Genomic DNA, 25,643 nt, shown 5'->3' with positions numbered 1-25,643 from the left:
TTTAAAATAAAAATGCATCTGAATTATCCATTTATTCACTCCACAAGTATTTATAGAAGTCTAACATGGTCCAAGCATGGAGGAGGCTGGAAGAGTCCATTTCTTCTAAAATAATCACTCTTAAGAGTTACTATAAAGTGCCCCCAAAATGATAGGAATAAGGAAAAAAAGTTGATATGATAGTAAGTATCTACTGACAAATGCATATTTTTGAGTCATTTGGTGTGTCAACATAAAGTAATACAAATCTTCACCATCAACTCAACATTTTCCAGTGTCCATATTGTGCCTACACTGTAATAAAAAGAGAATACACTTCCATTTTACATTAGATTATTTTAATGAATCCTAACCAATGGTGCTTCAGTTTCAGCCAACCTCCCTGATTAAAGGGAATTAATGACAAATGAAAAAAGTAATAGAATATGCAAGGTGAAGTAGGTTCAACCCAAGGTCCATTTCAGACGCCATTAATTCCCCTCCTGCTGACAGTTCCATGTGGTGGCTCTATGATGGATTTTACAGAGATTTTAATCTTCCTTTATTTGGAACCTAGACACTCAGGGATACAAGGCATTTGGGAAAAAAATGGCTTTACATTATTTGAAAAGCTTTGCCTGTGCTAATATGTAACTCTAGATTGTAAGGGGCATCCATTACCAACTGAGTCCTTTCAGAGAAATTTCCAAAACTGCATGAAAAGAATCTGTGACCTCATTACAGCTCTGTTCACCATGGAAAGGAGCTGTACAGAGGCCAGTCTGTCTTGGTCCCCAAAGGGAACAGAAAGACATTGCATGAATAAGCAGTGCTCCATAATATGTCTCCAGGGATGTTCAGTATGTTTGTGTGTCTCTGTATTTTAGTCTCCATTTCTATCCCAAAATAGATATTTAAGAGAAAACTTAAAAGGACAACTGTTTTCTTAAACTCAGGATAGCTCTGCACAGGCCTATCCTTTGGTCAAGTTAGGTCCCCAAATGCACTTCCGCTTCACTAATGAAAACAGCTCAGGGTAAAGAAGCAGCTGGGCTTCAGCCTTAATTCAATACCAGCTCGCTGTCTACCTGCCTTGGTTGGTCTCAATTACCTGAACATCACATGAACAATTTCACTATTGTTTCAACACAGGGCCTTGAACTTTTTTTTTTTTAAGTGTAAACTGTAAAACAGTGATAGTTTTAAAGTGAAGGCAAAAGTTGTCACCAGTATGAAGTCAAAGTTGTCACTGTCCTGCTCCAGCATGCTGTCGTGGACCCAGATTTCCATGCAGCTTTGGTAGGGTTTGAATTTCTTGATTCCTTTCTAAACCCTGATGGCAATAACATCACTATGCCTCCCAGGGTGACTTCTCTGAAGAAAACTTTCTTTTGACACCCCTGTCACCTCTCTTCCGATGGGAAATGCACTGGATACCATGCTAGGGGTTGAAGACTAAGTGCAGTGGCTGAAATAATACTTTAGGTAGTCCCTAGAGAAAAGTCTGTTCCTGCTGTAGTTCAGGTGGATGTTAGGAGTTATGTTATCCCTTGGTGAAAAGGACAGTTGTCCACGTGTCTGAGAAGCAGGAGACACCTTTGGTTCTGTGACTCTGCCTGAAAATTCACCAAGATCAACTTATTTTGCTAAGTGAATCATTCAAGTACAAAGGAAGGACATTTAGTGAAATTTGGAGGCTGTGACATGAAGTTAGTCTTGCAATAGTGTCACCACCAAATTATAATATCTCTTTGCTCCTGATGGTCAAGTGAGATGGGGACACAGATTGGGTGGCAATTTATCCAACAGTCAGATTGGGCAACAGGCCAGAGAAGGGAGCGGAGTGATCAGCCTTGGTCTCTTCACTTGCTGCTTTTAGACCCTTTCCTCTATTTCCTCCTAAAACTTAATGCCCCCATGACTCTGGCCTTGGGCAAAGCCTGAACTCTGGTTCTTTGTTTAATGTATAAGTGATCCTTATCCATTATTATTATTACTATTATTAGGCAAGAATTAACTGATACTTTCCTATAAATATGATTACTCTGGCTGCTGGGCCTAGGATGGATTGAGCAGGGACGAGGTGAAATGGGAAGGAGAACTAGGGACTTTCATGGAAGACGGTCCAAGAAGGAAGTGGTGAGTGTGGCTTGGACAAGGGTGATGACTGCCAACACAGAGAGCCGTGAAGAAATGGGAGACAGGCTGCATGTCACAATCGTCTGAGGAACTCTTCAAAATTCTGCAGCCCCAGCCTCAGTGTTGGAGGCGTTGATTTAATATTCTGATGGGAATTCCAAGCACAAGTATCTTTTCAAGGTGAAAGATGAGCCCTCAGGATCAGGGTGGGCTGTGGAGAATCAGATGGGCTGAACATGGGGAGAGGATGGAGAGGAAAGCGTCTGTAGGACCAATAGACTCCTGTCTCAAGCAGCAGTTCAGTTGTACAGTGACTGACAGAGGAAGAGATGGCTGGGAACTCAGATCTCCTGTGAGTGTCCTTGTGTTATGTTTCGGCATTTTTTTTAACATCACATATATCAATTATGTGTAGCCCAAAATAAGTACAAAATAAACAAATTAAGATATATCTAACAAGTAGGCAACTAGTTGAAACATCTACCTTAAGTCATGGTGGTAAAACTCTATTTTGGATGGAATGTGGAACTCTTTGAAATTCCTTTGAAACATGGCCATTAATTACTTGATACCTCACTAAGAAAAAAGGTGATCAGGCACATTTGGGGCATTGCAATTTGGGGTTGGTTTATTTCCTATCCTTCCACCCTTCTTGCCTCCCTTCCTTCATTTTTTCCTTCTCCTCTCTTCTCCCTTCTTTCATTTTGGTTTTTGTTTTTCAGAATTAAATAATAATAATCTTTCTAAGAATGTACAAAAATTTTCCCAAGGTCATAGTTAAGTGGTGGTGGTCTTAATTCTCAAGCCTGCATTACTTCCCAAACTCAGTTTTTAGCAGACTGGTATTTTTTCTTGTTGTTTGTTTATTTTTTCCAAAATTAGCATGAGCAGGGAAGTCATTATAGAGTTTTCCTTTTGAAAAATACAGCTTATAGAGATGTGGCATTTTTCTAAATTTATATTAGCATTCAACAATGCTGTATTTCTGATAATATTTTAGCAAGTTGAATACAAGCAAGCAATGACTTTTGTAATAAAGTATCTCCATACCCCCCACATTATGTAATAGGTATAGTGAGATATGTGTGTATGTATGTGTATCTCATAGAGGCAATCCAAGAAATCTGAATGCAATTGGTTCAGGAGCTACAAGGTTTATAGATGTGTGTGTGTGTGTGTGTGTACCTACATACACCCACCTACACATACATATTTGAGAATCAATTTCAGAATCTTTCAAGAGGATTCACTGAACAATAATATTGCATTCTTTTGTTTTTATGTCATATTTATGTCATGATATACCAAGAGGGAAATTATCACAAAGTCTTAGAGATCAAGGAATCATTCATTAATTCAAGTGCATAGTCATTTAGACTCCGAGGTGTTACTCAGTTTTCTCTAACTTGAACTAGGTTTTTGTTTGTTGAACAGAGAGAAGCTGGTATCTATCTGTCAGGATTTTAAACTACAGATTCTGTGCTTACAAACATACCAGGGTGACAGTCCCATTTCACATATTTGATCTCCAGAGTGCTGATAAATGTTATTGTTTTCAGAACCACACAAGTATACAAGCATAGGTTGTTTTTTTTTGTTTGTTTGTTTTGATGCTGGGTGTTGAGCTCAGGCCCTTGTGCATGCAAGGCAAGCACTCTACCAACTGAGCCACATCCCCAGCCCACCACACAAGTATAGAATTGTCCTTTCTTGGAACTGATGTTCTTTAGTTTGAGTTCCCATGTAACCAAGAACATGAAGGGGTGTTCAGGAATCATTATGTCAACACACGAACTTCTAGGTAGGAAAGACAGGGATCATCTCTGACACATGGCCTCTGCACAAGACATTCCACCCTTGGTAGTCAATGGGAACAGATGCACACCCTGCACTCAGAGCCTGCGTGCTCACAGAACGGGCGAGTGGGACAGCGGGCGCAGAGGTTTACATACCTACTTCAGGTGGGATCATCAAACAATCCAGTGTGTCAAGGGCTGTTGGTTGGACTTTCCTTGGAGAGAGAAACCAGGTGCCATGCCACCATAAAAGCTGAAAATCAACAAGGAAGGAGTAAATAGGTCTGAACCAGATAATAGGGCAAGGAGGACACTCAGATCACGAAGCTGGAGATGGAATTTTAGTTAAAATGGTAGATTTCCTAAGTGAGGCTGCATCCCAGCAATTCCCAAATGTATTTCATCAAGAAAGTCTTTCTTGATGCATGTCACTGTCCTGCTGCCTGAGAGCTCCGCAGCCATTAATAGGGAAACAACGAGCTCATGAATCCTGTCTGTTGACACAGACGCATCTCTGTGGTCTTCACACAGGGCCACTTGGGCTTAGTTTCAAACTTGCAATAACTGCAAGCATTTCATAAGCTTTCCACCCTAACCAATCCACACAATGCTCATATATTCACATCACATGTATAAAGAAGTTAAGATTTGAATCTTTCTCTTCCAAAACTCATGTTGAAATGTCATTGCTATTGTAATTGTATTGGGAAGTAGGTCCTCTATTGGGTGATCAGGCAATGATGTCATGAGGGCTTTTCACAATGCTGTAATAAAAGGGCGAGTTTGTGCCCCTCCTCCCACTTGCCCCCTCACCCTTAAGCCTTCCTCCATGTGACCTCACCAGGGTCTTCTGCCATGTGATGAAGTAGCAGAAGGTCCTCAGCAGGTGCTGGAGGCCAGTCTTGGACTTCCCAGCCTCCAGAACTGTTAGCTGATAAATTTCTGCCCAGTATAAGTTGTTCTGTCGGCAGCATTTTTGTTATAGCAGCACAAAACAGACTAAGACAAAGCTAAGTGTGAGGTGAGTTTCTCTCCTAAGTTTTATAGCAAATAACTTAAGAACCACTTGCCTTAATAATTTAGTTTATTTCAAGGCAACAAATATTTGAGTTATCATTCGTTCAATGGCCACTGAGCATAGAAAGCAAAGGGCTTGGTCTGTCCTTAAAAAGACCTGTGTAGTCAAGCAGGGCATAAGTGATGCCAGGTCAGGGGTGGAGCACTAAGCAATGGCCTCTCCAAGGTACAGAGGGGAAGGCACTGATGTCACAGAGCAGAGAGTCTTGAAGCTGAGTCCTGAACGTCTTCACTGCTCAGAGGGCAAAGGAGGCTGGTGCTCATTTGTACATGTGAAAATGGGGACTGTGTGGCCCAGCCACAGGAGTATGGCAGACAAGAAGAAGCCTTGTCCATGACACAGGAAGAGGCTTGCGTAGGAAAAACAAAAAAACCTAAAGGCGCCCACAGGCTTCCCCAGAGGAGGAGAAGTGCAACTGCTGAAGCTGGAAAGGTCCAGCGAGACTCTCCTCCTTCCTCCACCCTCACTCCGTTCTTTCCTTTTTAAACTCCTGACACATAACTGCCCAGAAAATTCCTTCTCCATTCAATTTCTCATCGTGAAGGTGAGAGACTAGAAAATCTTTAGGGGGCCTCTAAATTTCTCTGCCTCATGAAAGAAGATTGAAGTTTAGATTTTCTATACTTTTCCAATCGAGAAACGACATGACTGTCAGAGGCTTTCTGTTGCCTTATAACATATTAAGTTTTATTTTGGCATTAAAGAAGAGTGATGGCTTAAAGAGGAAGTTCCTGCTAACAAATCCCTTTGAGATGGAAACCAATTTCCAGGTGACAATAAGCAATAAAGCCTAGAAAACAGACCCCCACCTAAGACCAAGTCCAAATGGCAGCACATCCGCCGTGTACCTTCCAGCAATTATCTGGTCCTACAGTTGCTTCCCAAACTATATTTGTTACCACAGAAAGCAAGCTTATTGTTCTTGGGCAGGATTCAATAGATAGAAGACTAAGCTAACGTATTATCTGAAACCAAAGAAGTCGACTAACAAACCAAAATGTTTCAAGAAACAACTTTCTGGGGAAATCTTTTGATAAGGCATTTAAAAAAGAAATTGAACTAGGCACAGCACTCTCATGTGAGTAGTTTCTGGAAAATGTTTGTTTCAAAAGTCCCTCCCATTTGGTGAACACCTGAGTACATTCTTGGGGTCAACAGATCTGACCTCAGTGACTTGCAGTCTAATTCTGCACTTCCTACCCAGAGACCAGGTCTCTAGAGAGGTTGAGGATTGGTCCTTCTGAATGTCAATTCTGCAATGAGGAGGCGGGGTCTAGAAGTCTTTGCAGGAAAAGAAGCTGAATGGATGACTCATGTGAGAAGTCTGGAGTGGAAGGGTTCATAGGTGCAACTAAAGGGGCAAAAGCAGAGGGCAGGAGAGTTAGGACTTCCTGTGTGCCCACTAACATCGGGCTGGGCTCCCAAGTTACCAAGTTCAGCACAGGGTAACACAGCTTCCTGTCTTGGTCCATTCTTTTTACTAGCAACCCCTCCATTCTCTGAAATAAAATTCAAGTGGGGCAGTTTAGTGGCACCATTCAGATTGCCTTGTCTCCTATCCTTTATTGCCACTCTTATTTGGCAGAATTCCCCAAACTCAGGAGGAGCATGTTTTCCCCTTTTCTTTCTTGGTGTGCTTTCTGTTACCAAGAGAGGCAGCCCAGATGTGATAAACTGAAGAGTTGCCTTCCTTACAATCTGACTTGAGCCTTCCAGGTTTGGCTCTCTGTAAACAAACAAACAAAAACCTAGAAAATTTTTCTCAAAAACTAACATGGAATCACCATTACTCAGCTATACCACTCCTCAGCATTTATCCTGAAGAATGAAAGTGTGCATACAACAGTGATCCATGCACACTCGTGTTTACAGTGGTACAATTTCCAATAGCCCACTGTGGAACCAGCCTACCTGTCTGTCAATGGGTGAATGGACAAAGAACATGTATTATAGATTCACAATGGAGTTTTATTTCGCCATAAAGAAAAATGAAATTATGTTATTTGTGGTAAACAGATGAAACTTGAGGGATTATGTTAAGTGAAAAAAGCCAAATTCAGAAAGTCAAAGATCATATGCTTTTCTCATACATGGAAGTGAGAAAGGAAAAGCAAGGGTGGGTGGGTAGTGGGAATCTCTTGAAAAATCTAATGGAGATGAGAACAGGAAAGCAAAGGGACCAGGAGGAGGGAAGAGGGGAGGGAAAGGGGAGGTACTGGGGAGCAAAACGGACCAAATCATCTTGTCATTTGTGTGAATGTGCAAATATGAAACAAGCCTCTCTCTCGTGTATAATTATGAAGCACCAATAAAAATAAGTTAAAAATTGACTTGGATTTCCAGTGACAGTCATGACAGTGTAACAGGATGGAATGTAACCTGCATCCCATCCTTAAAAAAAAAACAAAAAAACAAAAAACCACCTAGAAAACTGTACGAAATCTGTGAAATCACTGTTTGAGGCCCTGAACAGCACGCCCTGCAGGGCTGTGCTGAAGAAGAGATGGGGAACCAGCATCTGGGCTTTGTGTTTCCAAGGAGTGTCTGCACAGTGGGCAGAGAAAGAGCTCAGGCCGTGTCTGACAGCCTCACTGTGATGCAGAAATGGTGGCTGGAGTTTGAGGAGTCCAGAAAAAACACGAGAAAGATGTTTAACCCTCCTCCCCCCAAAAGGTCTTAGGAAATGAAGACTAAAACTGCATAGGAATGGCTAAAGTCAAAACAAACGCACGGGTGTGGGCAGGGAGTGAACTGTGAGGTCCACACATCAGATGGGCTGTAAAATGGACCAACTGCTTCAGAAAAAGTGAAGGAGCAGAGCACACCTGTGCATATGTATAGGTCCCAATTTAAATAATTTGAGGATATTTAATCTAGTGTTTTCTATTAAACAAAAATGAATTTTTATGCTCTTAGCAACATATCCAGCAAATAATTTTTTTAAAGATAAAGTCTGACTTGCAGTAATAAATCCCTTCTTGGAAAAAATGAAATAACATGTGGAGAAACACAGAGCAAGCCCACTCAACAAGTTGTCCGCAAAAGACAGAACAAAGAAACCAATTCAAGATCATGAAGACAAAGGAAGGGAGAGCACAGGACATTTAAAAGGGAAAGATAACTGGGCCTAATTATTTTTGTCCTACTTTTCCCTTTAAAGGCCTTGGAATTCTTGCCTTCCTTCTGGGAAAGTTGGCTCCAAGCTCACAGTCAGATGAGTCGGGTTTGTGTCCCGAAGAGCTGAGGCTGCTCCTGACCAGACACCAAGTGTCAACAGGCTCCTTGCTGAGGAGGCCACATGGAGTTTTGAGTGAGACTGAAGCTCAGGATGAAGCAGTCAGAATAGCAATTAATTTAAAGATGTAGAAGGTTGTGTTCGACATGCAGTAGGGCTGCCCTTTAGAGAAATTAATGTCCTTTCCAGTTTCCTACTGCTGTTTAAAATGGAGAATGGCATTTTCCCCCTGATCCTATTATCTGTACAACTGTCCATTCTTTGAATAAAACCCCAAACTGTCTTTCTGATGAGCAAGGATGGCCCCAAACCCTGTCCTAATCACCAACACGAACATAAACTTCTGCAAATGCAGGCTGATGAGGTGAATTAGAATGCTGCTCTCCAAAACCCAGCACATTCTGGAAAGGCTGGGAGTTCATTTCAACAGTTAAGAATCAGAATGGTTGAGGGTCCCAGCAATGCAAAATTCTACTACTGCAGAACTCTGTTTCTTTTAGACACATTCCTTTGAATTTCAACTCGTATCTTCTTATGAAATGTCTCACCTTTAGAATAAAACCTTAAAGAGGTACAGGAAAAAGGGTCTGGCTGTAGAACATGGATCAGAAAGATCGTTGGAATAGCGACATGTCACATTTGTTTATTTTCCAAGGTGTTCTATGTTTAATCACTGCAAAGCATCTTGGAATAAAGGCTTCGTTCATTAATATCTTTGTGGGATGTGGAAGTGTGAATTATCCCTGTTTTAAGAAGTACATGTTATCTTTTGGGGAAAATGCAACCATATCATAAGTGCGATGATAGAGTTTTGCATAAATGCACATATAGATATGTTATGGATGTATCTGTCTGTCTATCCACCTACCTGGCTAATCCATAAAGTGTGACCTTGGCAGCCAGTGCTGTGGGGCTGTGGGAAAGGTCCAGACTCATCAAGGACAGACAGGGGGAGGGAAATGCTTTGTGGAAGGTCAGCTGGAACGTGATTTGGGAGTGCAATTCAAATCAGAAGAGGAAGAAAGTGCTTCCGGGATGAAGGATAATGAGAACCAGGCCTGAGCACCAAGAATAAGGACGGTATGCTGTGACAAGGGAGAGGAAAGCAGGACTGAGTTGGAGGACACAGTCGTGAAGCCAGACTGGGGAGAGCCTTGAACGCCAGTCTTCAGGAATTTGTACTTTATCCCAGGACAAGGCGGAGCTGTTGAGAAGCTCAGAGTAGAAGCCTCAAAGATGACTTTCAGATAAAATGTACCTGGAAATAATGCTCTAAGATGGAAAGGGCAAGAGGCTCAAGAGGGGAGGCCAAATCAAATATGGAAAGTGAATTTGCCCTGAAATGAAGGAAGAGCATTTCTAAGCAGTAATAAAACCAAATGAAATTGGATTTCTACACAAACCCCCAGTTTTCAAAGTAATGCCACACAAAGCACTGACTGCAGATAGCATGAGGCTGCAGAAGACACAAAGGGCCTGTGGTAGAGTTCCAAAGGGACAATACACAGAGACAGAGAGTTCTGCTCTCATCAGTCCTGGGAATAGAGAGCAGAGGACAGGAAAGGAAGGTCATTGGTGTTGGATCTAGCAGAGCCGAGCATGGTTTTGGCAGAAGGGTTTTGGAGACAAAACCTTTTGCAGGCTTTGGAATCACAGAGAAATGCGTGGAAGTCAGAGCAGAGCAGATCCAGGCAGCTGGACTGCTAAGACTGAACGGGAGGTGGTACACGCAGAGCAACACCACTTGAAGGAAATTACATCTCCACTTTGTGCTTCTGTTTCCTCCTGAAGTTCTAATGTTACACTTCAGACCCAGTTGAAGACCTGTCAAAAAGGTGAGTGACACTCAGCCCATAACCCAGAGTGTTGAGGTAGAGGGATCACGGGAAGCTATTACACTGGGAATCAGGAAAGAAGAAGAGGGGTCAAGGACACTCAGGAGATAGCACACAGCAAGAGATCAGGTAGGGGTGGGAGGTAAGGGACAGGTGCCAAAGAGCATCATGAAGAGAACACTTCCTCAGATTCCTCAAATGACTGGATGCAGAACAACGAGAGATGACTCATATACTTTATAAGGCCACAGGACTAGGAGAACAGTAATTCCTTGGAGATTAAAAGGGAAAGAAATGTGTCTGTGCATCGGGCATATGCCTGTGAATTTTGGGGAAGATAGTAAATGGATTTGTGTTAGAGATACTGGGCTGATGTGGGAGTGGCTCGCTCACTCAGAGAGACCAGCAGTTAGTGACACACAGAAATTGAGCCTTGGAGAGATTATTTAAAGATCAAAATATAAAGATGGCCTACCTGCATAACGGCTAAGAGAGTGACAGGAGAGGAGATGCAGAGTAGAAAGAAATGTGAGCATCTACAGGAGAGGCAGGATACTTGGTGTCAGGGATAACCATGCTGGAAGACAGGCAAGCAAAAGAAAAATCCAGAGGCAAACCCAGGAAAGAGGAGGAGGAAGGGGGAGATGCAGGCTTTTGAGATGTCACGGATGGCAATGCCACGAAAAGAACAATCAACTCAAATTCGAAGAGGTTTTCGAGTAGAAAAGTCAGGAAGAGTGACTTAGGGTAAAAGGAAGGGTTCACTGATAAACACCAAGGCTGATGTTTCAAGACGATTAACAGGTAGAAGCAAGACAGATGGTGAGGGGCGAGGGTGGGCGGAGTCGAGGCAGACAAGCTGGGAAGCTGAGCAGAGAGGGAAATCAGCAAGGTCTGTGAGGCCTCAATGTTAGGTGCACTGTGCAATCTCGATTTTTTTTTTTTTTGATGAGTAAAAGAAGAGGAGATGAGGTCAAAAAACAGTTTTTCATGTTTAAGAAAAAATTTCAATATTTAATGTTTGAAATGCCAGGGTGAGAAGTCAGGAAGTATGTTAAAAAAAGAAAAACAGAGAGAGAGAGAGAGAGAGAGAGAGAGAGAGAGAGAGAGAGAGAGAGAGAATAGAGTTCAGGTAGAAAGTGGACATCTCAGCAGAAGGTCCATTTCTTTTCCAGATGCAGAAGGTTTGCTGAGAAGGGGCAGGTGGAGACAGATCTGTGGCAGGGACCGGATGTGCAGGCCAGCAAGTTCTGGGCTGCCCAGAACAGCAGGTGACAGGACATCCAAGAGTGGTTTGAAAGTCAAGTACAGAATTCAGGGCAGAAAGGGAGAGGGAACTCTTGGCAAGGTCATTGTGAAATGTCCACTGCAACAGGGCCGAGCAGCCAGGGCACCCCACACTTACAATAGGCCTCACCTTCAAGGCAATTTCTTCACTCATGACCCGCCAAGCTCGAGCTTGAGAATAAGAACCTCTTGGGACGGTGACAAGAAGGCCCAGGTAGGAGAGGAAGGAGAGAGGCAGAAGCCTCAGATAGGATGGACCGAGGGGGCTGGTCAGGTGGCTGCAGTCCCCAAACGGGGAATCCCAGAGCCTTCTCCAACAAGGGACTATGAGGAAGGAAAGGGGCCTGGCACTCAGGAGGAGGTGGGAGAAATAAACTTTCCAAATCAAACAGGCCCTTCTTCCAAAAGGAACAAAAGAGATGGTTTCTTCTATCTTACAGAACAAAACAAATGAAAATTGGAAAGGAAGTATTTTGGATTATTAGTTCATTTTTTTTCTTTGGCATTGTATTTTGGAAAATTGTTTTGATATTTAAATCTCACCAACTAAGATTTTGTCTGACTGGTTCCCTAACCAAGAAAAATCATTAGAATTTCCCAGAGATTTTTTTTTATAGGAATAGACTTCTGAGCACCATCTGTAGAGACTACCCTTGAGAAGGTCATGCCCAGGAGTCTGTATTTTTAAGTCTACTGACAGTTGGGTGCTATAATTAACAAGGTGCAAAACAAATACATTTAGATTCACTTTGTACAAAATTTAAGAGTACTCTGGCATTGCTCAATTCCAGCTTATTGTTTCACTTAAAAATCTAGTATGCAAGGGTTTAGTTTTATTCTGCCTTCAAAATACAAATATATCTGAATATAATTGGGCAACACACTGGAAATTAATTTCTATTGCATAGCCTTGCTTTTTCTTCATCGATTCATTCTTTGATTCATTCTGCCGACTGTATGGCACTGGTACTTGGTGAGGTCCCCTTCCAGGTTTGCTGCAGCAGCATCTACCTTTCACTCTTCCAGGGACATGCAGCAAGGGGAAGAACTGAGTGTGTTGAAAGAGAATTCTGAGGATTCAGGGGCTTAGCAAACTGTTGACAGATATCAGTGGGTTAACGTTTTAGTTACAGGAACAGAGACAAACTCTTAAGTGGCCGAAATAGAGTCAAATCTGCCAAGGTGACCTACAAAGAAGAGTGGGGGTGGGGGTTGAGGAAAAACAGGGGGGCAGAACGTGGGAAGCAGGAGAGCAGACAGGAGGCCAACATGCACCTCCCAGGCTGAGTCTAGAGGGGCCCTGGCACCAGGACAGACTGGCCAGCCAGTTAAGACCTCTGTTTCCCCAGCACATGAATGCACGTGAGAGATTTAAAAATAAGGAAAAAAAGAACAAATTGACCAACCACAAAAACAAAATCACCAGATCACTCCTGCCTTTATAAATGACACAGAACAAACAACTATGAACTTGAGTGAATCAAAAGCTAGACTTGTATTGATTGAGTTCCTATCTTGGGCAAGGCTGGGGACAATAGTGGGAACCAAGTAAACATGGTTCCCACATTCATGGGTTTCTTCGAGAATTTCCTACACACGGGACCTGATATTGTTTTGAGGCCATAATTCAGTTGCACTATGCTAGAAAGAACAATCAAGGTACTCCCAATGTTATCTAAACTGGAATAGAGTGTGCTACCACACCCAATTGGGAACCCTGAACACTGTCCTGACCAAAAGCATTCTGTCATCTACATCTTCGTGACTAATTTCACTGTTTCCCATTGTGGAGGGCCTTCATGAAGTGTACTACAACTATACTACACAAACTTTTTAGAAAATAAGCACACTGTACCAGTCCCCTGTTCTACCCACTGAAGGGGGATTGAAGACGGTTTCTACTTGTGCTGGGTATGTTTACAACCCTTGCTAGAATTCTAGATAGCTTTTTAATCAGTAGGCAAATAAGTATTATGGCTCTCAAACTCACTTCTCCCCAGTAAGATATATGTGTACATATATTTTAAAATATTGTATACGTGTTCACACATGTATTTACACTGAAACCTAGTGCACTCGTGTGTGTGTGTGTGTGTGTGTGTGTGTGTGTACGTATATACATCCCTGCATGGCAATCTAAAACTGAAATGGGTAGTTCCTGGAAAAATATTCACACAATGTATCTAAGTGATGCTTAGGATCTATTCTGTTCTCTTGTAATTAATAGACTTTGTTATTATTTTTTCCTAATTTTTAAAGTTTGTTCTAATTAGTTATACATGACAGTAGAATGCATTTTGACACATTGTCATGATACATTAATGACACATTAATTAATGACACATTAATATGCCAGAGGGCTGTGCATAGTGCAGAGTCACACCAGTAGTGTATTCATACACCTATATAGGGTAACAATGTCTGTCTCATTCTATTGTCTTTCCCATCCCCATAGCCCCATCCTTCCTCTCACTCCCCTCTGCACAATCCAAAGTTACTTCATTCTTCCCTACTCTCCCCCTCAACCCCAACTATGGATCAGCATCTGCTTATCAGAGAAAACATTTGGCCTTTGTTTTTTTGGGATTGGGTTATTTCACTTAGCATGATATTCTCTAGTTCCATCCATTTACCTGCAAATGCCATAATTTCTGTCTTCCTTAAGGATGAGTAATATTCCATTGTGTTTATGTACCACATTTTCTTTATCCATTCATCTGTTGAAGGGCATCTAGGTTGGATCCACAGTTTAGCTATTGTGAATTGAGCTGCTAAAAACATTGATGTGGCTGTGTCCCTGTAGTATGCTGATTTTAAGTCTTCTGGGTAATAAACTGAGGAGTAGGATAGCTGGGTCAAATGGTGGTTCCATTCCAAGTTTTCTGAAGAATCTATCTCCATACTGCTTTCCAAAGTGGCTGCACCAATTTGCAGTCCCACCAGCAATATTTTTTACAGGCATTTTGGGCTTGTTGAAAAAGTTGAGCAGAAACCACAGAGAATTTCCATATACTCTGTTTTCACCAGCCCCTATCCCACACTTAATAATTTGTTATTTCCCTTATTAATAGCACCTACCATTAATGTGGTATCCTTGTTATAAATACTGAGCCAAGGCTATGCATTGTTATTAACTAAAACCTATAGTTTAAATTGGGGTTGACACTTGTGCACTGCATGGACGTTGACAAATGGATGGCATGTAGCCATCACTGCAGTGTCACACATGGTAGTTTCATGGTCCTAAGAATATCCTGTGTTCCCCTCATCCATTGCTCCCTCCCCACTAGTCCTTGGCAACTACCCATCTTTTTGCTCTCTAGCTCACTGAGTACTTGCAAAAAAGCAAATGGAATCCTGTACACACAGAGCTGAGGAGAGTACCTGACATACAGCAAGTTTTCAAGAAATAGGAATCTATTATTATTATTACTCTTAACCACCCTGCATCTTATTTGGAATACAGTAAGACCTAGTAAATATTTTTTAAAACCCTGAAGGATTGCCTTTTTCATAGGCTTGTCTGATCTACGGAAGCTTCTCAGAAGAGTCAAGTCCAGAACCTTGAAATGTAAATGCAAAAGGAGGGGGGAATGATGTAGGAGGCTGAGGAGATAGCCTAGTGCTAGGCTGAAAGGCAGAAAAATAGAAGGAGCCTTTGGAGGACAGAGATCTCTATGATTAAAGCAGACAGGAGCGAAGGAGCTGTCTTTCAGAGATCACCAATGACCTTTGCAAATGACAGCTATCTGAACTTCCTCTAAGTGGCATGAAAGCAAGACCTCAGTTATATAAGCAGTGAATAAAGTCTTCCATGCGTGCTGGGATTGCACTAGTCTTGTCCCATCCTTGGGAACACTGAGAACATACACTCAGTCAATTTTCTGTGCTCTGGACCAATATAGGACTGTGCTCCCATAAGACGATCGTGGAGCTAAGGATCCCTATTGCCTGTTCGTAGCCATGCTAACAGTGTAGAATGACTTCTCTCCAAAGAACGGCGAAGGAATGAAGTGGATATACTAATCACATTCAGGACCAATGACGTCCACACAGTACCTATGGCACTGCAGACAGATGATATTACTAATGTGATTTCATTTTATTTTAAAAGGCAACCTACCAGTGTGAACATTTTCTTCGATTCAATGACCCGCTTGTCCATATTTCAAAACACAGAATCAGAGTCACATTAAAGAGGTTTTATCATGAGATTTAGTGCCTAAAATACATTTCTGCTGGAGAAAAAAAAATGTCAGAGCATAAAAACGCAATTAAGGAAGATAGTGGCTGCAAGTACTGTTCTCATACCAAACCTGAGGACAGATCAGACAAGCTGCTGACTTCTGAGTGAGCTGTCTGGGGTCAAGACTGCTGGGCCTAACTTTCTGGCCCAGCTTCTTAATGCAGGTGCTGCCACCAAAACAATCTAGCAGGATAGCTCAATTTCCTTGCTATCCTGCAACTTCTCAGGAACATTCCAAATGCAGTGCACTAGCATCAACTGTACTCTAAACATTTTCCTCAACATGCTCATGTAAAACTGGATAATTTCACACTGACAGTGATGGGAGAACAGGAGGGCATTTTCAGTATTCCAGCTTCTCTTCTTGTTCCACTGTCAAATGCGTGTCTCAACATAATTCTGTGCAATATGCTGTCATTATGTAGGCCTTTATTGTATTTGAGATGGCATATACACCTAGGAATGCACCATACCTAAGTGTTGATGCAAGTGCACCACGAGGCCTTTGTTGTGGGGGGTCCTTTTTAACTCTAAGACTAGGTCCTTTGTACCAGGATCATGTTGCATCACATTTTTTTTTTCTTAGAAATGTTGATAGCAAAGATTAGTTGCTTTTGGCAATGACCCTCGTTTGCAAAACCAAACATTCATAATTCCGTCTCCTAAAGTATTTTGAGATCCAAATTTTGAGAATCACTGATGCTTCTTTGGTGTATACAACCCACTGACATATGTTAAGAAACACATCTTTCAGAAAGAATAAACCAAAGTAACAAAGTAAGGTCTCTCTGGTTAGAAAAAATATTTTTAATAATACCTTTATAAACTCATATTAATGGGATTGTTCACTAAGGATGTGAACAAAAATTCAAAAATCTATTCATAATCCCCAACACCAAAATTTTTGCATTAGTTCTTTTGCTTTGCATTTTCTTTGTATTTATTTTTACAAAAAAATAATGGCAATTTTGACACTTTCAGTTGCTCACTTCATATCACTTGGTAAGCATTTAGAAAGAGTAGGGAGTGTCCACATGGAGGACCATTCCCAGATTGCACTAATATTATGGCTGATTGTGAGGTCAAGGACAGCACTTCAAAGAGGTAGAGGCAGGTAGACCCCAAGGTCTGAGAGAAAGTGGGATGAAGGCAACTCATCTGTGGTGGAAAGAATTAGACCAAAAAGCTAGCCAACTCACTTGTGCACAATACAGCCAAAGTAGCTTTTATTTGGAGCTCTAAGAAAACACCTGGAAGCCATGGAGCTTGAAGGTGTGAGAAAGGCAGGAGTGGATGAAAGTAAGATTATCTCCTGTTCAACAGATGGGAAAAAACTCACTGCAGTAGTCTGGGAGGTTCAGGAAGAGATGGAGCTTCTCATGCAGTCTTGAGCTCTATTGTTAGATCTTGCAAAATTTTATAAAAAAAACAGTTCAACTTTCTTTGCTCGGCCTTTTGGCCTACAAAAACACTAAGGCAGGCTGACATTTTGGCTACAAATTTTGCAGCTGTGTAATGACTGGGGTCTAGGAGACCTTACTATACTTGGTTCAGCTCTTGAGTTCCTTTTGAGACCAAGACAATAGAACTTATAATTAGCAAACGACCATAAGTCTCTGAGTATGACACATGAATAGAAGTCTTCCTTTTTCTTTTTCCCTGCACAGGGATATAAAAATAGAACAAGTGACTAGTGCATTTTCACTTCTACTCACACCAACTTGAATAAAAAGATATATCTAAAGATATAAATTGGCAAGAACATGGCCCAATATGAGGTGAATAGTTTTCATCTTCCTCTAAGATTGAGGCTTCTTGCTGACACCAAAGAGTCAATGTGAACCTGTCAGAAAGACATTTGTTCCAAATGATCTCTTCCCTTCCATTCCAGTGTGGTAGTCCCTTACCCCTCCCGCCTATCTTCCAACACTTCTAGTGGATTCCAGAAACCATGGATGGTGTTTTGTGGGCTTCCTTTGTCCTTTATGTAATTAGCATATCTGCTTCATTCATTCACCATTCTTTGGAGAGAAACTGTGCTACACCACATATATCATGCTTTTTTTCAGCGTTTTATGCCCTTCCACCTCGTTGGCATTCACTAATCTTGCTCTTTGGGCCCATGATTAAAGTAAAGTCAGGTTCACCTGAACACATGCGCTGCCTCGATCCACCCATTGACCTGATACCCAAGGTGGCTATGTGAGTATGAATGGGGCCAGCAGAGCACACAGGGGATAAGCTGGGAAAGGGAGCGCTCACATGCAGGGTGGAATTGAGCAAGATGGCTTGAGATTTAACCCGGCTCCTCAAGATGGCATGCAGTTAAAAACTTCTGAAATTTTCCATATAATATTTTCCGACTATTGCTGATGACAGGCAATTCAAACCACAGAAAGCAAAGCCATGCTTAAGGAGGACCACTACATCCCCAAACCAGCCTGTGACCTTCTCTGAGCTATGAAGTAGTTCCTTTGTTATTAATTTCCCTAGTTATTCCTGCCTTAATCCAAATCCCACATGGATGTTAGATAAATGTCCTAAAATCGAAGATCTGATTAATTATGTTGGTTCCCAATTTTAAAAAGTACATGATTACCCCTCATGGGAAATTGAACAGACCATGTCCTTTAAACCCAACTTTGACTTCCCTTCCCTCATTCCCCCTCCAGCCCTGGGCAATCTGGGGTTCCAAAGAAGCTTCTTTATCCTTCTTTCATATGCAGCAAACTTTCCTGGCTCTGTTTTTTCTCACGCTATTTCCTCTGACAAGACTGAAATTCCCTATCCAAATTTTGTCTATCCTGAAGGCCACACCTGAAAATCTCATTTCACAAAAGCCAAACATCATTTCTTTCTTCTTAGGAACTTTACTCTGTTTTTATTTATTTTTATCTTGTTCTTTAAGTATATTGCTTCATTTTCCACGCTGTGGGTTAAAGTAAAAACCAAAATGCTCAAGCAGCCCTTGGAAGTCTAGACTGTTTTTCAAAAACAGATTCTCTGGGATCCATTTGCAGAGGTCTCTGTCTATGAAGAGGGGACCAACTTCCCCTTTTCCCCTTCTACAAGAGTTCCTCTTCTCTCTTTCTAGAGACAAAGACTTCCTCTAGTTAAGCTCCTCTGAACTTTCTTCCCCATGGGGCCTTGACCTTTGTACTTCTATGCCTGTCTCTGTGTCACCTGGTTTTAATGAAATCCTGCTAAGTCAGTTAAAGCCCCCACCTTGATACCTGATCATCTTCTGTGTCTGATCAAATTTCTCATTCGAGCACCTCCCAAGGTGGTGTCTACCCCACCAGGTCTGCCTTCAGAAGGAATCCTGGAAGATCTATTTAACCAGAATATCCCCACACCTCTGATACAAGCCTCTGAGTAAGTTTTCTTCCACTGACGGCACCGTGCTCTTTGGCTGTGAATCCCTTCTTGTCCATGTTGTTTTAGAAACTGAGCCCACAACGATACTGAGCTCTCTTTCCACTATTTCAACAGTTTCTGAATAAGATCTGTTTTTACCACTTTAATGTCCAGCTCTGTTGTTTTTTTTTTTTAACACTATCAAAGAGGGAGGTGGTCCTATCAGTCATTCACACCATGTGTTATAAATGATGTAATTCAGCGTCCTGTATTTATTTAGCCTCTCATCTGCAGCTGATTCTTTTAAATTGAGAAATCTGTCTGGCTAACTTCTATGAAATAGCTCTTTACAATGAAAAGAATGCCATCTTATGAACCATTTCACTTGATTTTCACAAGTGGGAGAGCTATTATGAGAGCTACTGAGGAAAATGAGGCTCAGAGGGGTTAAGGGACTTGTCCATCATGATGTTAGTAGAAGGAATATTTAGTGCAGAAGAAAACTCAGAAAGATCATTAGATCCATTTTCAAGTCCATGCTTGAAGCTGATATATTTTTTTCCCTTTCAGAATCAACATAGGGTTGAGAAAATAAAGAAAAGTTCCAAGAACTCTTTTTTTCTCAATATTTCCTTTTGTCCCACTCAGCAGAGAGGAAATAACAAAAAAGGCCAACATTGATTGAGTGCTTACTGAAAGGCAGTCCTCATATAAACACCTTGCATGGAACTATCTCCTCTATCCTAATATTATTTATGAGGTACTTAACCATGGAGTACAGATGGGCAAAGGAGATGAGAAAACCAGCTTGCTTGAGGTATAAAGGGGATTTGAATGCGCTTCACAGCCCACATTTCTAATGTTGATGCCAGGGCTTCTCAAAATTTCCTGTACTCACGAGTCACCTGAGAACTTGTTATCTGCAGATCCTGACTCAGTAAGGCTGGGCTGGGGTCTCATTTTCTGCATTTCCAGTAAGTTTCCAGGGGCTGCTGTTGCTGCTGGTCCTTGAACCACACTTTGGGCATCAGCTTCTTATACTTGTCTCTGAGAATTCTGGAGTTAGTCACCCGCTCACCACTCACGGGGGCTCCAAGGCTAGGGACTAAGAAGGAAGGGGAGAGGACCGCTGAGTGTCTTTCCATGTCTTTTCTTTGGCCTTTTCTGAATACTCTGGCACCATTCCCATGCCTCTGGCTTTAAGCCACACCCGCCTTGTTCTTGGAGAAGAACATTTTAATTCTGAAGCATATATAATGTAATTTCAGTTAATACTGGAGTACACCACAGCCTGCCTTCTGTCTGGAACACAGCTCTGTCTACACTTAACATCACTTGCCTTTCACAGTGTCCTGCCTCTGATTTTTTAATTTGACACATCAGTTCACATGAAATTCCCCAATTAACCTAGCTGGTCATCATGAAGCAATCATTTACATTAAATTCGCTGATAAACTAATAGGACACATTGACTAGTTTTTCCTAAATGGAGGTCTTCCATATTAGGTACACGAGTTGCAGAACTGGACTCATTCATTCACTTATTCTTCCTTCACTATGTGGTACTTACTATGAGCCAGGTACCTGGGCCAGGATTTCCCCTTTGCTCCTTATGCTCTGTTTAGAATCTGGAGCACCTGATTTTTGTTTTTTACATATAAATACATTCATTTTTATGTTATATGTATGATACTATCAATGATTGTATTTTATTTAATGAATTCAATCTAGTGTACTTAGTTTTAACTTTGTTTTGTGCACTAGTTCCAAGGCTGTGAGATGATGTGGTAATTAATGTCACTTCCCAATATAAAATCTCATTACGTTCAGTTGGCCTCTGCAGATGTTTGTTGTACAATGTGGTCATGAACCCACAAAAATCTGCCCTCACCTTTAGTGAAGTGAAAATGAATCCCTTTTCAATAAATTTATTGACTTCAAATGAAAAACTGGTCCTTGGCCACATCATCTGGCTTTATCTGGCTTCCATTCTTCTACCAGTTAAGTGCAAACTTTGTCTTCCTATTAGAAATCACTTTCTCTGTCCCGACCTTCTTTGGAAAGTTGCCCATTTCTGTCGCTGCAGAATAGAGTCAGCCCCGACACGCTCATAACCATTTTCTTCCCCTTTATATTTAGTTCCGTATGCTAGGAACTTTTTATGCAATTTCTTTTTTATTCTTGCAGCAATCCTGAGTGACAAGGTGTATTCCTGTCCCCGCTTTGAAGACAGAAAAGATGAGAGAGGTAAAATAACATTAGCTGCCTCCCCTGGGCACAACATAGGTACAGGAGGCTCAAAACTGCGAACTGGACATTCTCATTCACTATTTGCCCACCTGTGAGAAGGATATTTTATAGTCTGCACCTGACATAAGAAGTGCCCACGCAGGAAGGGCTCACTGCCGGACAAAATGCAGACATTGGCTGCTGTCAGAGCTGGGTGCTAGCCTGGGAGCCAAGTTCAAGGCCTGGCCTGTATCCATGGTGCTGCCTGCTCACCTGATCTCACCTGATGAGGACGCCCCAGCTGGGAAAGACAGCAGGGCCAGGACACAGAGGTCTGTCTGAGGAGAACAGCCCTGAGCCCAGCCACTATGCACTTGGCTTCCTTTCTTCAGAGCTATGCGTGTAAACCCTCAGGATCTTATTACCTTACTTGAATCCAGTGGAGCACAGTATCTACTGCCCATTCCATCACAGTTGGGCAAAGAAAAGTAATGACCTGAGGGCAGCCTCTTCTTCTGACCTTTTTCTATGCCATGACTCTGCCTCCCGCCTTGCACTTGCCGGGACTGCTCATCCACCCGTTGTTCCTTCTCACACACTCAGGGCCTTTGCTTCTGCAGCAACCCTTTATTTCATCCATTTTCAGTCTGCCCTTCTCTTGTGGGCTATTTCCTTCATTTCACACACATGCTTCAATATCTCCTAGTTTCAAAAGCCCTAACCAGGTTCCAGGTCTTGCGTCATGTCATCCATCCCTACCATGGCCACTCCCTTTTAAGATGCGTTTCCTTTAAAGATTGAGCTTGCTTGTTAAGTTAGCTATACCACCCGCTCATGGTTCTCTGTCCTCATCCCTAATACCTTCCAAAGACCCACCTTCAAATATCATCACATTGGAAATTAGGATTTTTGTCATACACATTTCATATTAATTTGTTGGGAACACAGACATTCAGAGCACAGCATCTATGACTGCCAACGTTTCTATAATAAACATTGCACTACTCATAATCAAAACACAAAAGTGTGTGTGTGTGTGTGTGTGTGTGTAAGAGACTATGAGGTATGGCACTGTGCATACACCCTCCTAGAGGTGTGCAAGGTGTGCATACCACAACACATTTTGTGGTGGGGCAGTGTGAAGTGTTGAGAACAGAGGCCAAACTGCAATGGTGGAGGGTGAAGGATGAGGAAATGGAACTGGGCAAGGGCGTCATGGATGGCGGAAGGAAGCCAAGGTGGGTAAGAAGCAACAGAGAACCCAAGAAGAGGTGGTGCTTGTTTTTTCTTTAGGATCCGAATCTACTTTGCATTCACACATAAAAGACAAATAATCAAAAGCACTAAAGTGTGAAAACACAGGAAAGGGCCAATGCAAATTGGTGTAGGGAGGAATAAGGTCCAGACTCTCACCATGTCCTGCTGGTGTCTCGTGAATTGGCTCTTTTCTTACTCCTGCTGGTGGCTTTCCCTGTTCAGACCTTGACCTCCTGTTTGTCCAGAGAAGTGACCTACCTTCATAGTTTCCTCACTGCTATGGCTTGGATCTGGAATGTCCCCCAAGGCTCAGGTGTTGAAGGTTTGATCCCCAATGCAGCAGTGTTCAGAGGTGGGGCTCTTGGGAAATGATTAGGTCAGGAGGGCTCTGACCTCATCAGTGGACTATGAGGAGGTGGTGGACACTGCAGGAGTGGTTCCTGAGTGAAGGGAGTGGGTCCTTGGAGGTGTGACTTTGGGGACTACATCTTGTTCCCATCTCCCTCCCTCTCTCTTCTCTTCCTGCCGCCCATGAGATGAGAAGCTCTGCACCACCACCTGCTCCACACCATGATGTTCTGCCCCTAAAGAATAGGGCCAAGGGACCGTGGACTGAAACCTCTGAAACCATGAACCAGAATAAATCTTTCCTCCTTAAGTTGTTTCTCCCAGGAATTTGTCACAGCAACAGAAAACTGACTAAAACACCCACATTCAATCTATTTCCACATATTGTTGCCAGGTTAATTTTCCTTGTGCTATTCCCCTGTGCCAAACTCTTTCAGTGTCATTCTGTTACTCTCAAGATAAAATCCAAGCTCCTCTAGGAAAACAAAGTCCTTCTCCCGTGGCCTCCCCTGTCCTTCCCCATCCTGACATCTCCTTCCCCCATGAGCACACAGCACAGTGGAAGCAGTGGCTTACATCCTCAAATATGGCTGGGAGCCCTGGCAGATCCCTCTGGCTTCTTTCTGCCTGTACAAATCCTGCCCTTCTCAAGTCTCATGTCAACCATTCTCATAGAGGGAATGTCTATGCCCCTGAAGCCATATAATAAAGTGACCTTTGATTCTACATTGGCATGTCAATTAACACATCCTTCTCACAAAACATTTTCCAAAAGCTTATCTGTGTCTATCACTGTGAAAAGCATCAGAAATTCCAACATGCTAAAGATATGGACCATGACAACTTGATGACCTCACTGATACCTGGTGTCATACTGAAAAACTGACAGCATTTAAAAAATAGCTGTATAGCTTATCAATACTGGATTTTCAGCTCTTCAAAGATAGAAGCTGTGTATTAAAGCATTAGTACAGGTCATCTGAAATTTCTATCTCAGGAACAGATAGCAGGAATCAAATAACTATTTTGCTGAAAGGACCTGTTAAAATTGGATACGGTTTGCAGTCTCAGAATAATAAGAAACCGTGTAAATTGAATTTTCTTTTTTCCTCTGATACTCTGGGATGTAAATATAACACATGTACAGACTTTTCCTTTTATCATATTATAAGCTCTCTTTTAAGGCATACTTACATGTGCTTTGAAAGAATTTCTTCTTATACTTGCATATGTGCTGAATGCTGTTTGGTGCAAAGGTTGTGTCTTTGATTTTCAACTCCATTTCCAAATGGTTCTCATGGTAAGCCTAAGAGCTTTCTCATTTTTCTTGGAGGGTAATTTAATTTCTCTAAGGTGTAGAAATGTGTCAAAAACTCTCTTTTAGTTAAAAATACTACCTATAAATTCCAAGTCTATATATATTCTTTTATTTATTTGTTCTTTTTAGTTATACATGACAGTAGAATGTGTATGGTTATATTATATGATTGACACAATACCTTTATTTTACATTATTTATTTTTATGTGATGCTGAGCATTGAACTCAGTGCCTCACACACAATAGGCAAGTGCACTACCACTGAGCTACAACCCCAGCCTTAGAATATGTTTTGACATATCAAACATATATGGAGTATAACTTCCTATTCTTGTGGTTTTATATGATGTGGAGTTACACTGGTAGTGTACTCATATATGAACATAGGAAAATTATGTCCCATTCATTCTACTGTCTTTCCCATTCCCATCCCTCACATCCCCCCCCACGTCCAGTCCATTGAACATCCATTCCCTCTATCCCCTGCCTATTGTGAGTCAGCATCTGTATATCAGAGAAAACATTTGGCCTTTTTTTTGGGGGGGGGTTAGTTTATTTTGTTTAACATGATAGTCTCCAGTTGTATCCATTTACCAGCAAATGCCATAATTTCATTCTTCTTTATGGTGGAGTAATATTCCATTGTGTATACATACCACATTTAAAAAAATCCATTAATCTATTGAAGAACATCTAGGTTGGTTCCCTAGCTTAGCTATTGTGAATTGAGCTGCTATGAACATTGACATGGCCACAACACTATGGTTTGCCAATGTTAAGACCTTTGGTTATATGCCTAACAGTAGGATAACTGAATCAAATGGTCATTCCATTCCAAGTTTCCTAAGGAATCTCTACACAGCTTTCCAGAGTGGTTGCATCAATTTGCAGTCCCAGCATCAATGTATGAGTGAACATTTCCCCCCACATCCTCACCAACATTTATTGTTACTTATATTCTTGATAACTGCCTCTCTGACTTGAGTGAGATGGAATCTCAGTGTAGCCAAATCTAGATTTTAATGAATGTAATTATCACATAGATTATTTCACCTGATTACTCCTGACTTTCTATGGCTGCTCTTTTGTTACAATTTTTACAGTCATTTCATAAAATTAATTTTATTTAAGATGTTCACATATGATGATGCTACTTTTATGGTGAACATATTCTGTGATACATTCTTATAATTCAACCAAATTATCTTGTGGTTTTTTTGCACTTTATTATTCTTGTGTATAGAATGACATAGTTACATAGTTATTCATTTCTAAATATTCTTTTTATTTGAAAGTACTTTCTATGATTTTATTTTCTGTTTTACTCCTGTTTGATATCCCCTTTTCTTTTTAGTTAGAATGTCTTCTGAAAGCTTACACATAGTTTATTTAAAATGCATTGTTTTCATTTGGATCACCTCTGAAAAGTTTCCTTTTGCTTTTTAACCTGTTCTCTATAACTTAATATCACACGAGCACTACTGCATTGACCATCCCCACTTAACGTGCTCTTGGGAACCTGATGGCAGTGCTTCCCA

At 41.5% G+C, this 25,643-nt stretch overlaps 1 protein-coding gene across 11 annotated transcripts in view; it reads right to left on the bottom strand.

Annotated features, from left to right (window-relative positions):
• Window positions 1-25,643, bottom strand: part of Chrm3 (cholinergic receptor muscarinic 3) — a 424,602-nt gene that overhangs the window by 192,993 nt on the left and 205,966 nt on the right. For 7 of the 11 annotated variants that reach the window (XM_048812577.1, XM_048812576.1, XM_048812575.1 and 4 more), the window contains one exon: window positions 4,071-4,167. The exons of 3 other annotated variants lie outside the window; for them this stretch is intronic. The gene's annotated coding sequence lies outside the window, so the exon portion shown is untranslated. Of the gene's footprint in view, window positions 1-4,070; window positions 4,168-17,130; window positions 17,143-25,643 lie in introns of those variants that run through there. One more of the 11 variants, XM_048812583.1, reaches the window with a different exon arrangement.

This window comes from Marmota marmota, unplaced genomic scaffold (assembly GCF_001458135.2).
Source record: "Marmota marmota marmota unplaced genomic scaffold, marMar, whole genome shotgun sequence".
In the NCBI taxonomy this organism is placed as follows: domain Eukaryota; kingdom Metazoa; phylum Chordata; class Mammalia; order Rodentia; family Sciuridae; genus Marmota; species Marmota marmota.
Note: the sequence above shows the minus strand (reverse complement) of the source record. Positions and strands in the feature narration are given on the sequence as shown.